The sequence below is a fragment of the Anser anser genome, assembly GCF_964211835.1.
Source record: "Anser anser genome assembly, chromosome: 3".
In the NCBI taxonomy this organism is placed as follows: Eukaryota; Metazoa; Chordata; class Aves; order Anseriformes; family Anatidae; genus Anser; species Anser anser.
In genome coordinates this window covers 121,752,659-121,769,876 of record NC_139722.1, presented here as the reverse complement: position 1 = coordinate 121,769,876, position 17,218 = coordinate 121,752,659, and the positions used below count along the sequence as shown (strand labels likewise).

Below are 17,218 nucleotides of genomic sequence, written 5' to 3'. Positions count from 1 at the left end.
GATCTGACTAAAAAGATTAAATCAGAAAATCTAACATCAGTGAGGTAGAAATGTGCCAGTCTGCTCCTGTGACATGAATGTTCCTCTTCAGCTGTGTTTGTACCAAGCATGGGAGAGCATGGATATGGCTGACAAGACAGCAGCAGAAGAAAATCTTCTGCACCATTTCTTCTGAGTTGGGGCAACTTAGAGCAAAACTGCTCTAAGGTAGTTTCGATCATTTTAATGGTCGCTGTCTATGGGTTGAACCTTGGCATGGCTGGGCAAGGTCAAAAAAATTCTGCAGATAAAATCACAGGCAACACAAGTTGTTGGTCATTAACAACACTTCTGTGCTTCATAAAGGTGAACTGTCGAAAAAAGATCTAATCGGGAAAGGATTAAAAATTAATCAAAGGAATTGGATTGCCTGAGGTTGCTCAGGGGTGGTAAACCTCTTCTGAGGTCCCACAGGCAGGAAAACAAGTTACTGCTGAGCTGGGTGGGGTGGAGGAAGGTGGAAGGGGGCTTTTCTGTTTAAGTGTTCTGTGGATGCTCTGGTACCATTGTAAATCTAGTGTAGTTATTTTATGTTATGAAATGATATATTTGAAGCCACACTGATGCCCTCGCTGCCTGTCAATGCCCACTTCACTCCTCTGCCAAAGGAAGAGACAAAACCTGTCTTTAAAAAATTGATGTGATTTAAAGTTTAAAGAAAAGGTATTTCAGCTCCTGCATGGCAAATACAACACAATGGATTTCAAGAGTGAGTCAGATGTTCTTCATGGGATTATGTTACCTAATGCATAAAGCGTAAAACCTCCAAAGCTTGAATTTCCCGTAAGTTTTTGCAAGTTGTCAACGCTGGATCAAACATTGCTGTTTATCTCCTGAAAGGTCAAATTTTACTTTTAATGTGAGGATGGCTCGCAGTTCCTAAAATATCATTTCAGTGATTCTGGTGGAATTGGAATTAATAGAGCCTGTCAGGCTGCGATACAAACAGCTGAAAAATCCCATCCCTTCACCATTCATCAAACAGTGAGCATGAATTTGCTGCGGTGCTGAATTCAGTATTCAGGTATTCATAACTTTTAAATACAGTCTTCTTTTTTTCCTTCTTTTGGTGGGTACAAATGAAGAATGAATGGGACAAGGCTTGTTGCACATTCCTCTCTTGTTCAGGGCAAACTACCAGGCCAAGATTTCTCAGAGCAGCTGGTGATGTTGGTCACCTTGAGGTGATCACTTCAAGGCAGGCAAAGGAAACACACTTTGTAGCTCTAGCAATGTAGCCTCTGCTCTGAGCAGTACTGTTTGAAAAAAAAAGAAACAAAAATCACATCTTTAAATTTAGCTCCTAAAGCAGAGATGGTAAAAAATCACCCCTCAAAATCACACACATTTTTGCAAATGTTGCTTCCATTCCAGTATCAGGGTTTTGCAGGTGCTAATGGCTCTCAGTGACCCTGACGAGCCTCACCTGGAGCCTCTACCTGCAGCCTCTACACATGGCCCAAGAGCCCAGTCTCAACTCAACCCTGAGCACACCTCCGTGCCTCACACCAGGCATGCTATAGCTGTGGCTGCCTCCTATTTCTTCTCTGTCCCCGTCTCCTGGATGGACCTTAATTTATGTTGTAGCCTTGCTTTTGGATTTATCTTGTGCTGTTCTGAATAGGCTTTGAGTTTTTGCCTGGAAAATCCCCCTTTGTTGAAACTATTGCTTTGAGAAGTGTCGTTTGGAAATGTGGATTTCATTCTGACTGTTATCTGCAGACTCAAGAAAGACTTGGGTACCTCTTAGTTTCAAAGCAATCTCTTATGCTCTGTGTCCTGCTGTATGCTATGTTAGAAACAAATGTGAAGTAGCATGTATATGCTGGTTTTGGGAATGGCATTAAAATAGACAAGTGACAAAGTATTCTTGTGGAAGAATTTGATGCTTGGTAAAAAAGCAATATTCACAGTTATTTTTGAGATTAAGAGTTAGTAATGTTTTTTTTTCTCGTGTATAAGGAAGCTTAGTAAAACACATTTACTTGATGTTGCTGTAATCTGGCATGTAATTTTGCCACAAGGCAAAGATTCATCCCAAATCAATTCAAAAAACTGCACAAGAAAGAAAGAAAATATACTAAAATATGTCACTGTATGTCTTGACATATGAATCAAATCCCTGGCCAAGGGCAGGGAGCAGAGGTCAGATGTTAGCTCTGCTAGTAGTGTTAGAATGTAAAGGTCACAGAAATTGATGGAGGCTCCATCAAAATTGTATTTCTGATAATCTGTGGACTCTCATAAGTGGAGTTTGGGAATAGAATTTAAGGAAGAAATTTTTTTCTTGACTTGGTTACTGGTAGCTGTGGTTAATTTGCATGCTCCCTTGCTTTCCCACCTGTGAAATGAAAGGATAATGTCAATGTCCTGTGCAAAATGTTTCCATACCTGAATATGACAGGCACCATACAAGGCAGTTGTATTTTCATTTCTGTGAGCTGTCTAGTAAGTTTTACTCCTATTAAGTCTGTTTAATAAGTTTACATTCCCCTTCGAGAAAGGAAGACATGTTCTTTGTTGTCTGCATGTTCAGGGTGTACTGTGTAACTGAGCCTGACAAATTTGTATTTGGGTGGTAATAGTAGCAACAATAACATTCAACATTATATATTTGGATTATGGTGAGGGATTTGTCTATGGCTGGTGGAGCAAAGTAAGGTAAGGCTGGACAAGTCTTGATCTGGTGTGGGCAATATTGGCCTATGTTATCCTCAGGAAAGAACATTTGGCCTAGAAAGCAGTGGCTTAGGTGAAATGAGGTTATATTTGGCAGCAAATAGAAGTGGATAGCATTTAAATACAGTTTTTGGATTGCTGGAATACGAGAAAGGGAGATATTGATTGCTGGATGATACGCTGAATCAGACCAGCGTTGACCAACACATGAATCCATCTGTAAGCTGCTGGATCAGCAAATTCTGGCTTGTGCTAGGAGCTAGCATTTAAATTGATTTAACATTTATTTTCTAATAGCTAGGTACTACAGCAGCCAGAAATGTTTCTTCACTTGTTTTTCTATAATTATTTTGCCTGGGATAACAACGCACATTATTCTGTCCCGGAGATTGAATTTGCACAATTTGCAGTTGCTTCTGTAACTCTTTGCTTTTTTAAGGACTACGGAAGGAAATTTTCAGAAGCTGTTTTCTTTAAGCCCTTTGAGGTCCTTCAGAGTTTCAAATTATGTTTTTTTTTCTCTTTTTTTTTTTTTTTTTTCCTCTATAGAAATAGCTCTTTAAATAGATTTATCCGTGGATGTGATGACTGACCCCTGGAATCACTGTAAATACATTAGGAAGTAATGACAAGATACTTGCAGATGTAATGTTGTTCAGCCTCTGGTAATATGGTGAGTTGCTGAAATGCTGTGATATAAATGCCAGGGATTTGACAGTGTTTCTTTAACAAAGCCATTGAAGAAGACAGCAAAGACGTGAATTAGAAAGGAAAGGGATGAAGATGCAACAGAAGGACCTACAGATCTAGAATATTGTTCTGCTGTGCTACCCTCAATAGAAGGCGATTTTTCTTTTTTTTTACCCCCCAGAAATACTGGTCAGGAAAATAGCATTCTTCTAGCTTTTTGAAATATAGGAATTAAATTACTTTGATTGTCTGCAAAAGAGCTCTGATATAGAGGAATTTGGCTGCCAGGAGAACAAAAATCAGCCTCAGGAGGAAAACAGAGCAAAACAAGCTAGTGGCTGGGGACAGATTCTGTTCTGAATTTTATACCTACTAATATTTTGCTCACCATCAGAAGCTGCCTTTCCAAAATGTCTTGCTGTGCTTTCATATTTCAGAGCTAAATTCACTGTTGGGCTTTCTTCTCCATTAGGGAAGGCATATTCACAGGGAATTATTTATGTTTGGGGGAAGGAAATTAAAGAAGGTGTGTATCTTAATGTTAAATCTTATGCTCACTGAGCACCATTTTTACCATGAGAATAGCTTAAGCTAAAAACAACTTTGGACTGTCGAGGGCTTCTGTCAGTTTGCAACTTCAGGGCTGTTGCAACACAAACCAAATTACAGGTAATTGTAAAAGGCAAGCTTCATTAGAGCCAAGCAACCAAAAAGACAGAACAGACCGAAGAAAGTCATCTGCTTCTGTTGGGATTCTGATTAACTTGCTCATCTCTGGAGTGTTGTTACAGATATTATGTTTTCACAATAGTCACTAGATGTAGCTAAAAACTCAACAGTTTATTAAGCCAAAAGCAATGTTCCATGAGAGCACTTCAGCTTTTGGTTGTGAGTAGTTTAATATGTTTGTTTCATTCTTCATGATACTATCAAAGTGATCTTGTGGTTGGTCCCTCTCCACTTGAGACCAGTTTTGCAGCTTGCTGTAGGTCCCACCACACACAGGGTTTGGTAACCTTGGTGCTGGGCTCATCTGGTGGCTGATCTGCCACTGATGCTGAGCTATGGTGCGCATGCTTCATGGGTAGCAAACATCCCTGTCTGGAGGGGTCAGAGCTTGGTTGCTGTCCTCGGGCAGCATGAGGAAGGTTTTGGAAAGTCGGCAGTGAAATGTGTGCATTTCCATGACTTCAGAAATTTGCACTACCTATGTGAAAGTGGAGGAGTAGTATAAAGTACTGGAAAAGATTTCCCGGGGAATGGATTTGGCTTTAAATAGGATGGTTGGTCACATAGCTGATGCTCCAACAAGTATTGTTGACATGAAGCAGCTTTTATCAATCATGTTTGATGGTGCAGAGTGGTGGTGATGCAAAGCTAAAGGTGGCTCTGAGCAGATCTGTTCCAGTATATAATGAATGATAAATGCTGCTGAATGCAGACAGTGTGGAAACAGTGTGTTTTCTCTTTCTTGCCAGAGCAAATAAAATAGTGTCCACAGAAACCAGACCACTGGTCTGTTGTGTTTGTTCAGCTTCAAAACTGGTAGTTTTATAAACCTCTTTAGCATAGCACGGCTACCCCTTTTTGCATTGAATCCCTGAGGTTTCCCTTGAATCACGCAGGTTTGCATTAGGAAAGATCTAGGTGCTCCAGGATGATTCCTCACAATTGCTCATCTCACTTTGCCTATTAATTTAACAGCTGCACTCTGAAAAACATGTCAGCAGAACAGGACAAATTTAGACGTTTGGAAGAATGTCCCAGTCCTGATCGAAGAAGGACTAAATCTAATTCAGCCTCCACATCTGTTTACGATGCCAAATAAACAGCTCTGTACTTTCAAAAAACACAGCAGGTCATAAAGAAACCATGTTGAAAAGCTGAATAAAAGAAATTGGAAAGTCGAGAAAGTGACTTTTTGAAAGCTCTTCAATTGACAAAAGAAGCGAAAATCATAGAGCAGAAAGAGAAAATTGTGTAAGCATTATTAATCTCAAAGGGTGACTTGTCAGCAAGTGAACTGCACGGGAGATAAATGTGGACAATGGAAAGTTCAATGTAGCTTATAAATGGGGACAAAATACAGTTCAGGCTGAAGTCTCAGAACCCCACTGGGGCAGATAACCCATGACAGAAGTTCTCTTCAATTAAAACTCTTGGTGCGCTACAAAGGTGACCTTGAAAATGGCAATCAGAAAAGAGCTTTTGTTCCTAAGGTGCTGATAGCTCTATTACAGGGATTGTATCTAATGGAACCAAATGTGGTATCAATCATGCTTATGGCTGGTGGCACGGCGCCAAGCGACTGATTGTAGCTTTTTTTCTGGTCATGTGTTTGTTCCCCAGCTCCGGAATGTCAGACAAACCATTTGGGGGTACCTAACAGCATTTGGCTTTTCTCCATGAGTTATTCCAAGACTTAGAAATACATCGAGACCAGAGTACAGGGGTCTGCAGTTCCGCTTGCAGTGCCCTCTGTGGTGGATTCTTAGGGGCACTTCACAGCGACAGAGAGATCCCCGGTGTCCTCGCATCTGCAGTGCATTTACTCCTGTTTCCAATGATGGTGAGCACTACCCTGGCAGAGCAGCAGCCTTCTGTCCTCAGCTGCTGCTGCTTTTTCTTGAACATAATTAAATAGAGTGCAGACATAGGGGGAATCAGCCTCTAGAGCCATATTTGGAGCTCTGAATTAATTTGCAAGATAAGAAAGGAAATTTATAGAATCATTCCAACGCTCTCAGGAAAGATTAAGAAAATCCATGATGCTATGAAGTTAAAGCAAGTTGCACTCCTTCCCAAGGGCAGAGAGGTTTTTATAATGCTGTTGTATGCACCCTGTAAAATTAAGATAATGTTGATAGACCTGATATTTAAAATCTCACCAATATGTTATTCTTTTGAATTACTTTACTCATTTCCAACCTATATTATCCTCAGTACTGCAGATGATGGGTTTAACACATGGTGATCCTGAATATGCAGTAGTGATAAGGAATGTTGTAGGCACACTTACTGTATTGAAAAGGTTGGTGTAGGGCTATGGGAATAAGGGGAGTGTTTGGTATGCTGAAGACTTTATCTCCATTTGCCTGTTTTCAAAAAGAAGGTTCAAATTTTCTTTGTACCTGAAAGAGGTTAAGGCAGGCATACATGCCAATTCAGAAGACTTAATGCAGGTTAAAGAAAATGGAGATAATCAGCAAATAAAATTTATTCTCTTTTGATAGCATGTTTCTTTCCATGAAGTGTTTTCCATGCTATTTAGACACCTGGCTGCCTTGTGCTGACCATGTCACAGGCAGGACTCTCTTATTCTTACTGACACCTGGCTCTGCTGCTGTGTCCCTTCCTCCTGGATGAAAAGCTTGCTGCTCTCTTCCCTGCCTCACTGTTGGCTCGCATATGGATGCGTTTAAAGTTAAATCTTGGCAGATAACATGGCCATCCATAATGCCTTGTCAGCAAGGCTTCTCCTCATGTTGCCTCACTTGACAGTGAGTAGTTCAAGCTGGTTGCCACTTGTTTCAGGTAGAGAGAGTAGTATTTGTCTTCACCTGTATTTGTGGTTTGATATTGTTCCCTACCTGGCCTGGAAGCCCGGTTTGCCTGGACGCTCCCTCAGGCTACAAGAGAAATGCCATTGGAGGGGGTCTGTGGGAAAGCTCCGTGGGACTGCTGTCAGTTTTGCGTTTAATCCAGTTGCCCAGCAGTACGCTTAGCACAATTAGTCACTTAGCGGGGCTGTGGGTGGAAGGACCACCAGTTGTTTGAGATCCAGTCTGTGCAGGGGCAGGGCAGACATGACCACAGTACTGAGACCTGATGGCTTTGGTCCCAGCTGCACAGCTGCGTTAAACGATGGATGGTCTTTTGTTGCATTTGTCCGTTCGGATAAGTATGATCGTGTTGTGACGGTGCCATGAGCACACAACTGGCTGAGTGGTAAAGGCATGCCAGGGAAATTATGCATTGAGAAGCTGTGCATGTGGAAAAAGTGCCTGAGGGAGTCCTCTGTAGCCAATGTCAATCTCTTCTGGGCTGAAACGCCAGCAGAGCTTCTTAACAGGGAGATGTTATGTACCAGGATCAGAAAAGCTACCGCAAAAAGCAAACCAGGTACATGGGCTACCTGCTCCTGTATAGTTCCAGTTCTTCCCCATGGGCTGTACACAAAGCATTGAATCTGGTTAAAGCTGTAGTTCCAAATCCTGCACATTTAGTGTTTTCTGCCAGAAGGGGGAGAAACAGAGTCAGAGCCTCGCTGAGAGCAGAAGCCTTCCCTGCTATGCCAAAGCCACGCTTTGTGCTTTTGTGTGTGCTCACCTGGGTGCCAAAGCCACCCTCCCTCAGCTCTGCCCGGGGTCCCTGCGTTCACTGCATCCCTGTGAGGAAACTCCCAGCCGTTCGGCTGTGGGAGATGTGGCAGCATGTGGGGTGTTTAAGTGTGATGATGTTTTTCTGTGTGAATTTAAGAAGCTTAACCTTCATCCCATTTAAAGTGTGAGGTGCCTATGTGGTTCTTCACAAAAAGCCTCAGTCACCTCCCTCAGCAGGTGTGTGTGACTTACTGCCAGGTAATTGCACCTTTTGTAACAAAGGTTGGTGACTCTAATCCCTGAAAATGCTGCTTTGGGAAATATATTTCAGTGGAATAACTCATTGAACTTCTAATTCACTGAAATTGCGTACAGTCTATTTTGATCCTGATTTAGTGGATTGTTTGGAATGGTACATGTCAATTTTGTGGAGCCTGGTGCTGTGAGTCCATTACTTTGTTTGTTCTGCAGCCCCGTGAGTGCTCCCAGGGAGTGTTCACATCATCAGTGTAGCCATTTCATGCAGGAAGGATCTTAGAGGATCTTGTGAATTTCATTAAATGTAAGATAAGCTAATCAGCTTTTCCTTCGTTAATGTACTGTATAAGCTAAATGTGCCACTGCTGTGAGTTTTATCTTGGACACCAAAAATATCTCTGGTAACACTGAAGCAGGACAATTAGTCTAAAATTTACACTGTTTGCTTCTGCTGCAAAAAAGACTAATGTCAGTGTCTCTTCTCTCTGTTAATCTGATCTGTGTATCTGCTGCCTCTCCAATTAGCTTTTTTTCAAAAGTTAATGAGAGGAAACATTTTGCTTTCTTTCCCCTTGTAAAGATAAGCCTGTTCTGTGTTTTAGAGCTGCCACTGTAGATTACTGGATAGTTAATCAAAGCTGAGGCTTAACACTTCAAATCCAGCTGTTTTTGGCAGCAAATGCTAGCGGGTCACTAAATGCACTTAGCCTAGATTAATATGCCTTAGAGCAATTCTCTTTGGGGAGGAAACAGTTTTCAAGTTAGCATTTATCTTCTTTTAATCATTGGTTTTCCTTAGACTTCTGAGATAGGATGGTTTTACAGCGCTCTCACAAACTGCCTGGCAGGTTGCTTGCAGCCCGTTAGACACTCAGGATATATTTTTATTGTAGAGGAACAGGGGCAAATCTTCAGGTGGCGTAAAACCATTATTGATTTGTTGCATTTGCAAAGCTATGTAGTAGTCTCTCTATTCTTAACAAAACATATGGCTTTTACTTCTCCCCGTTTCATTACTGATATTTCTGGAAATGTGAACAGCAGAATAGGGTTCTGATTTTTCTGTGGTTCAGGGCTGTTCCCTGGAAAACTTGCTATCTTTTAGTTAGATACCTGTCACTTAGTAAGGCCAAGTATGTCCTAAAATAAAATTTCAGCTTGTTAACAAGCGAGTATAGGCAGGGATTCAGCATTCACTCATTTCCAGCATTTGGGAATACTAAGGCTCACCTTTGTCACGTTTTATCTATGCTTATGAGGAGATAGGTTAACACTTGGGTTGCTGTGCCAAAAGAGTCTCTGATAATTTGCTGTGGGAGGAGGGTGAAAGGGGAACCAAACACATTAGAGTACCAGTTTCTACCTTTTCTTTCCCATGTTTTTATAGCTTTACCCTGCTACGTCTTGCTAAATAATTCCTATTGCTCTTATTCCTGTACAGCTAAAAAGACCAGAGTAGTACAGCATGAAAACCACAGATAATGGTATGAGTCCTTTCTTGCTTTCCCATGTCTATAATATGAAATGTCTTGCTGCTCCCTGCTCAGCTGATATTGCTACAGATTATTGGAGTGAAAAGCTGTAAAATAGATCCTTGATGATGCATGTGTCTGAATTTAATGGTTTTGAAGAGATTAACCTTGATCCAAGAGGAGTGACAACCTTGTCTTGATTTATAACAAGCAGTTATGATACTGGAGAGATTTAATTGTCTTTAAATGTTCTTTGTATATGTATTGTATTGCATTGGCTGCTGTGCTATTTGCAGAAAAACTGTCAGGATTTCTGTGAGTAAACACCTAGTGACCACCTCCAAAATAGATGGTTGGCTCTATCTAAATCTCAGTATGTATCTCAGTGGAGCATCCAATACAAATGTGTGATAGCTGCTCATGATATAACGTCTTTCTGAAGGCAGGTGTATATATTCAGAGCAGCTAAGCTCTGTTATTACTGTTCTGACCTTTCTCTGAATAAATCTCACTTTTCAGAAAGTCTAGGATTTCAATTACCTGAAATACTGTAAATGGAAAGAATGTTGTAAACTTGGAGGTGTTGTATTCCTTAGTAGTAAACAGATCCTAATGAAAGAGAGCATTTAAACACAACGTTAATACTATGACAGCATATCTATTAATGATGAGTTTTGCAAGCATCAGAAGACACCTGTCTGTACTACTGCTGCCTGGCAGCTTGAATGTTCACTGAACTCTGATTTTAAATGGATTTTCAACGTAAAAAGCAAAAATAACTTCAACAGGCAGTAACACTAGGCAATAGCATTTTGTTTCAAAGCATAGCCTATTGTGCCATCTCTTCACAATTGAAAACTGCTTTTCTTTAATTCTGCATGAGTGTGCTGAGAAGAGTAGTAATAACTGAAGAATATCTTATTCCTGCTTTTCTTTAATTCTGCATGAGTGTGCTGAGAAGAGTAGTAATAACTGAAGAATATCTTATTCTCCTCAGATATGATGTGAGAAGCTATTATTAAATTTGCCATTTTCAAAAATGTCTTTTGTTGAAGCTTGGTGACTGGCAAATTGCTATAAAATAATACCAAACAGTTAGGAATGCCATCTATATTAAAATAATTTTATTGCTCTGTTCTCACACTTTGATTTAGCTTTTTAGCCTGATTAAAATGCAGAGGGCGAGGTGGCACATACTTAAGTTTGCATACTGATCCATGTTACCTGGAAATTAAATCAAAGATCAAGCCCATAGTGGATACGTATCATTTCATTTGCAGCATTGTGAGTTACTAGTTGCACTTCAGGTGAGCTCACATTACAATTTCCCTCCCTTCTGAACATCAGTTTTCTTGGCAAGAGGAATATGAAGTCACTGATTAGGTTTTTAACTTGGCTTTCCACCACCAGATGGATTTATCAGGACTGAAAGTCTGTTTCTGCTTTCTACTGTGAGATGCAGGGAGGAGCAGGAAAAAATAGTTGGGAGTTACTGGAAAATCATGGGTTTGTGGGGAGCCGTAAGGTACCCTCCAGACTTCCTGATGCTTGTAAGGGTCAGCATGTCAGAAGCTCTTATTTATGCGTCTGCTGATAGAAAATCATTGAAGATAAGGGCATCCCTCATCTTCCTTTGTAGCTACAGAAGGCTCCCAGTTGTGCTGGCTTCCAACTGGAAAGTTCACTAAGCCTGATGACATCTGGCCGAAAGGCAAAGGATTTCTGGCACACCAAAATTATTTCAAACACTGTAGCAGTGTACTGAAAACATCTCACCTACTTTTATATTTGCTAGCTCTGAAATAAGCAGACATGTTAATACCTAAGTTTTCCTTATGCATTCTTCAGCATGGTTTCCTGAGGGTGGCTGGCCAGTATTTTAGTTCAATGTTTGTGATTTCAGCTTTCTTTGTATTATGTGGTTGCTCACTTTCCCTGTTAAGTAATTGACATGTGCTTCTCTTCACTGCCAAAACGTTGGTGTATCTCTTCCTTCCTGATCTTACTGCTCTTCTGTCAGTTTTGAGGTCCTTCTGCATATTTTTGCATCTTTGAGCTTTTTGCTTTTAACTCTCTCTTGCAGTTGACACCATCTGTATCACACTGCATAGAAGCAGTCTGTCTCAGAGCGGAGTGCTGAAGAGATGCAAGTGCAGAAAGCCAAATGAGCTTCCTCACCACTCACTTCACAGCCTGGTGACAGGAGGCCATGCCTGACAGGGATTTTATTCAGATGTAGACATCAGCTGACAGCATTGGATATTGCAGTTGTTGCACACCAGGAAGAGGTCAGTTCTGAGTTTACCTTTTTGGTTTCTTTAGAAAACAGTGATTGGGATATATTGGAATTGAAGGTGAGTTACAGAACATTGCTTTTCACTAGCAATTGAGTTGCCAATAACTCTATCATAGACCAGCGCTGCAGAAAAGCAGTTCTGTGACTACAGTAATACTTCAGCTACAAGCTACAGGTGAAGTAAAACTGCAGACAGTCTGTCTACAGAAGGGATATTTATGTTAGCATCCTTGGTAGTACTTAAAATTTTCCACATCAGAAGAAAAGCAAATTTTTAAAGGATGCACAGATGGGACTGTCTCACAGCTGGATGTAGGCACAGCGCAGTGTGTTGGCAATTCTGCCCCCCCCCGTGCAGTCAACAGAACAGCCCCTGCATCCTAGGGCAGGGCGCAGCTGCAGCCATCACGTCCCCCGTGGGCTGTGGCTGTGCCCAGCTGACATGCCCTGTGGTGGGGACCCAAGGATCCCAATATCCTGGCCAAGGAAGGACATGGGTGATTGTGAGGTGATGCAGCTGCACAGTGTCCTACATGGGGGTCAGTGAGCCTCTCATAAGCCTTTTCCACTTGGCTGACCAGAGCATGCAAACAGTTCATGTTCCAAAATACTAGTTTTGTGACAAAACTCATGAAAACGAGAAGAACTTGTTTCCGTATCTACTATTTGTCTGGACACAAGCCTATATTTTCCCATTCACTTGTTCTGCTCCCTTATAATCATGATAATCTTTGAAACTGACTGAACTGGATTGCTTGTGCCTGTGCATGGGAAGCCCTACAGATTTTTGCCTGGATTTGAATTTGAAGGGATAAGAAATTCATGGGGGAAAAAAAATCTTGTGGTTTAAGATCATTGATGTTGCAGGGCACATGATTCACTGGCAATCCCTGTTTTCTGCTAGGCTCTGTGAATTTAACTGTGAGTTTATAGGATGTGGCTGTGTCTCAAGAACAGTGTCTGCAAGCGATGGAAATCCAATCTGGAAATGGCCTGCTTAAAAGTATCCTTGCCAATCTTGACTTCAGTAACTACGCTTATTAGTTCAGTTACTGCTGATGGGATTAGAGATGTTGCTAGTAGAAAACTTGCAATTTGCGAGGGCAGCAGTGCTGTTAGGAGGAAGAGACAGCCGCAATGGGCACTGCAATTCAGGATTTTTAGTGTCGTTTGAGCAGTAGACCACCTGCAGCAAAGCTTCCCTTTTAATCCATGTAGATGTTATATATTGGTGGGGGAGAATTTGTTTTCGTCCAGAAAACATTCAAAATGAATGGACCATCTTCACTAACTCTTATTAGAGCAGTAAGCAAGACGTTTCTTCATGGTCATCTCCTAACTGCTCCTGTACTCTTGCTTATCTGCCCCCACAGCTGTTAAATAACCTTTCCAATGTTTCACTTGAGCTAATCTGCAGCGTACACGCACCAAGAGATGAGGTGCAGTGCCCTTACTGCCTACCAGACCTGAACAGATTGCATTTTGGCACGTTTCGTCGGGGCTGACGAGCCCCCTGAGACATGCTGAGAAGCAGCCCTGGTAGCAAATTGATCCGGAATGGCAGCGTGCCCTCCTGTGCTCAGTTCTTGGCAGGCTTTTGCTGGGCTTGCTGGTCACCACGATGGATGCAGCCTCCCTTTGAAAGGGGCAAAAAGTAAAGATTTCTATTTCTAAAAGGGAGTGAGACTGCCTCAAAGGCACTTGAATATTCATTTCCTCTTGGTACTAACAAAGAACATTGGCAGCGACTTGAAAAGTTCAGGCTACGCTCTGAACATCCAGCTTCCACTCCACAAAACACTTCTTTTTTTCATTGTATTGATGTTTTCTACTCAAATCCTGTGCTTTTCCTACCTGCTGAGGATGCAGCTCGTGGATCATACTAATTTGCAGCGGAATGCAAGAGCTTCATACCAGTTTGACTCTAAGAACATCTTGATACCGATGCTGCTAAGCAGTTGTCATGCTGTTGTTTGCACAGATGTAAATTACACAGCATTGTTCATTGGTATTGTAACAAGAGCAAATAGTCCAGGCTGTGGCTGCTGTGTATGTCTTATGTTTCTAAGGAGATGGGGCAACTTTCAAACCTAATGTAGGAAAGGCTTCAGAAAAACCTACAGTAGGAAAGACTCCGTACAGAGCTCGGTGCTGTAGCAGTAGAGACCCAGCAGAGGAGCAAAGAGGAAATCCAGTTGTCTCAGGGGCCTGGCAAAGGCCAGAGCAGCTCTGCAGCCATTGCAGCATTGGCAAGGATTGGTTTGTGACATATTCTTCCTTGCTAAAAAGGTGATTGGAAACAAGATGGGATTTCTATTATGCTCAAGTTGCTGCTGGGGCTGAGCTATGAGGACTGGAGCCAGATATGTAGGCTGAGAACTGGATTCAAGGAGGGGGACTAAGGGTAGAGAGGATGCAAAACAGAGAAGAAAGTCTTTAGAAATATCCCCAAGTATTAGACAATCAACAATGAGCGTTTAATCATCTGGTAATGTGAATTTGTTTTCCCAGGGAGGCTGAATTTCAACACTTCATCTGCCCAGCCTGATCTTTTGTAATGATCTGATTGCTTTTGATTACTTGAGATTGTCATGAAGGGCATGGATATGAATAACTATAACTTGAGTGTTTTGTCAGTTGGAGGAGATGATCTGTTTAGCTATGCAGGCAGAAGAGCAGCTCAAGTTTTCACATAATCAGCTGCTCAGATGCAGACAGCCTTAAAATTGTGTGTGTGCCAGATAAAGGCAGCTTGTTCTGTGCGTTCGGCATTTGTGTAGATTTTGCAGGCACGTGTGTGGAGGAAGAGCTACCTGTTTAATGAGGGGGACAGGAGTTACTGAGTTTCCTATGCTTTATTAATTTTTTTTCTTCCTGGGGGAAAGAGAGAGGACCATCCTCCATCTGTTGACCCTGATGTCGTCTGACAGATGAGAAGTTTCAGGCCTTGCTGTTCAGAAACGAATGTTTTCCAAACAGCATGGGCTGCCATGCTACACGCTTTTGTCTTCAAAAACCAATTTTCTTCCTTAGTTAAGATGAGAGTATTTCAAGAAAGAATTCTCAGCCCTGAGGAAACTCTCAGGGCTTTCCTCTGCTAGGAAAATTCAGTGGCGCAATGTAACCATTGGTAGCTTTCTAATTAGTGAGAAAATTATCATTTTAAAAAGTGATTTTTTGGTATCTACAGGCAATATCTTTATTTCCGCTGTTGTTTTTCTCTTGCTACTGCCTTGTTTCTCTGTTAACGAGGATAGATTCAAATGAGTTTATCCCAAGCTTTCAGCTGGTTTTACAGGGCGTTTGCATAAAACAGTGAACCACTTTGGGCTGAAAGTCTTACCCTTCAGAATGAATAAGACTAGAATGGTGCGTGTACTTTATTGTAGTTACTGTGCTATTTCTGTTGTTTTCACTCTGAACATCCTTCTACTGTGAAGGATACAGTGCAGTTTCTTTGACTGCAATTAATGCCTTTTTATCATTATGCCAGAAACGTACCCTAGAATGATTCTAAGAAGATTTAAGCTCATTTTTATTGAAGTTTTTGTCTTCTCCACAATTCATGACTCTGAAATGCACATGAACTGTAGGACCATGCATCTTCTGCACTTAGACGAAGACAGCTTGTGCCCTTTGCTCAGCCACTACTGTTTTAGACACAAGATGGATGATAGGAAGGGGGGGAAGGCACGGAAAAGTTGGATCCCAGGAAATAAAAACACATGTTAAAAGTAGTTTCTTTTCTCAATATACACTTTTAATAAAACATTTGCAGGGTTTTTGACAGCCTGGAGTTCTTTGCACAGGAGAAGTCTGACTTATAACTGGATAAACATGTTACGACAAAAGGAAAAGGCTGGGGAATCCTACTGTTTTGGTAAAGTCTTTCTGTGCCATCCATACATGGTTTAAAAAGATCAAAAAAAAAAAACAGTAACAAACTGAATAAAGTATGAACAGGAAAGATACAGGCAAGACCTTTCTTTTGAACTATTGAGCCACTGTTACAACTACTCTGAGACCAGTCTTGATCATTTAGAGAATTGTGCTGAAGAAAGGCAACCCCCTTCCCCCCATCCCCCTGCCCTTTCTTTCTGGCAGAAGCAGATTGTGTGAGCTTGTAATTTTATTGATTTTCATTAAATAGCTGCTACAACGTGAGGAAACCCCTCAGAACAGGAGCTATATACCCCAGAGGCAGGAGGGCTGGTGGTTTCTGGGATACAGCTTCAGGATGGGGCAGTAATGGGGCATAGCAGCAACTTGTGTGCCCCATCAGGAGCCTCTTGACATGGGTGCCTGGCACCATTCGGCAGGGGTGTCTGGATTTAATAAATTCTGAAATATAATAAAGTCTGAAGTGGCAGCTTAGGTATTCTGGGGTTTTTGGGGTTTTATATTGGGGTTTTGCTTTTTTTTTATGTTCTTTCATGGGCGCTAAAAACTAGATGGCATTTTTGCAAACTGAGTAGCACTCGGTGTGGAACACACTTGCTCATCAGTGAGGATTAACTCCCTGCTGAGCTGGCACGCTTTTCCAGCCTCTCTGCATGCCCAAGCGGGGTGGGCAGCCGTTAAGGGCAAGTCAGGTACGGGCTGTATGCTTTCCCATAGCTTTGAACGCATGGAGAGTGCAGCTGTAACGTGCACTTTGTTGCTGGAGGCAGATCTGCTGCTCCCCTTGAGGTCAGTGCAAACATGCTTCTGCAGGCTCAGGCTCAGTAATGTCAAAGAATGTCAGTGAAAGAAGTATTGCAGGGACTGAGGCACTGCCTTTTATTCCACCAGGTGATGAACCCGAAAAGAGGCTAGCTTTGCCTATTCTGAATGTAACAGTTCCCAAATAAAAGAATATTGCAGCTTCTGCAACCCTGCTTGGGAAGTGAAGGAACCAATTTTAAATGACTGTTACACAATTTGGAAACTACTTTTTTTTTTTTAATGATAGGCTTGTGAAACTTGTGAATGAGAAATGGCAAACTTTAACGCAGCCCCCACATATTCTGCACAATCCCAATTACAAGTCTGTTTTTTCCTGTAAATCTTCTATTTTTCCATTATCATTCAAGTATGCTGCATGATCATATAATTACATACAGATAGGTGCCAATTAGTAGTAATGCTACAGCAGACCCTTAAGTTCGTTTCTGACATGCATTTTTCCATTGTAGACATTCATTATTGGCATAATTTTTCTCAGTAACACCTCCACTATCTAAGTGACAGCAGTATAACTCACCAGTTTGATATTTCTGTTGCGTCTGTACAGGAAAAACTGCTGGAAAAGACAACCTATTATTTTAAAATTAGCATTGCTGAGTTCCTGCCGCGTGCGTGTGAAGTTATAGCAGAAACTGGAATGAGCAACACAGCTGAAAGCAGGTCCACAGCAAACATCAAAAGCCAGTCACTCAAGAATCAGTTGTGGGGAGCACCAAAACAAAATACTTTGCCTGTTT

General features: G+C 41.6%; 1 long non-coding RNA gene across 3 annotated transcripts; it reads left to right on the top strand.

Moving 5' to 3' along the window:
• The first annotated feature begins 1,510 nt into the window (after positions 1-1,510).
• On the top strand, positions 1,511-17,212 carry LOC310898142. Of its 3 annotated transcripts, none has more exons than XR_014582986.1 (7): positions 1,511-1,778; positions 3,268-3,391; positions 5,113-5,388; positions 5,758-5,977; positions 9,430-9,472; positions 11,544-11,748; positions 17,029-17,212. It is a non-coding gene; the product is annotated as an uncharacterized lncRNA (long non-coding RNA). The 3 variants fall into 3 exon arrangements; XR_014582987.1 differs by lacking the exon at positions 5,113-5,388 and adding an exon at positions 2,576-2,700 and having other exon boundaries at positions 1,513-1,778; XR_014582988.1 differs by lacking the exon at positions 5,113-5,388 and having other exon boundaries at positions 1,515-1,778.
• The last annotated feature ends 6 nt before the right edge of the window (positions 17,213-17,218 follow it).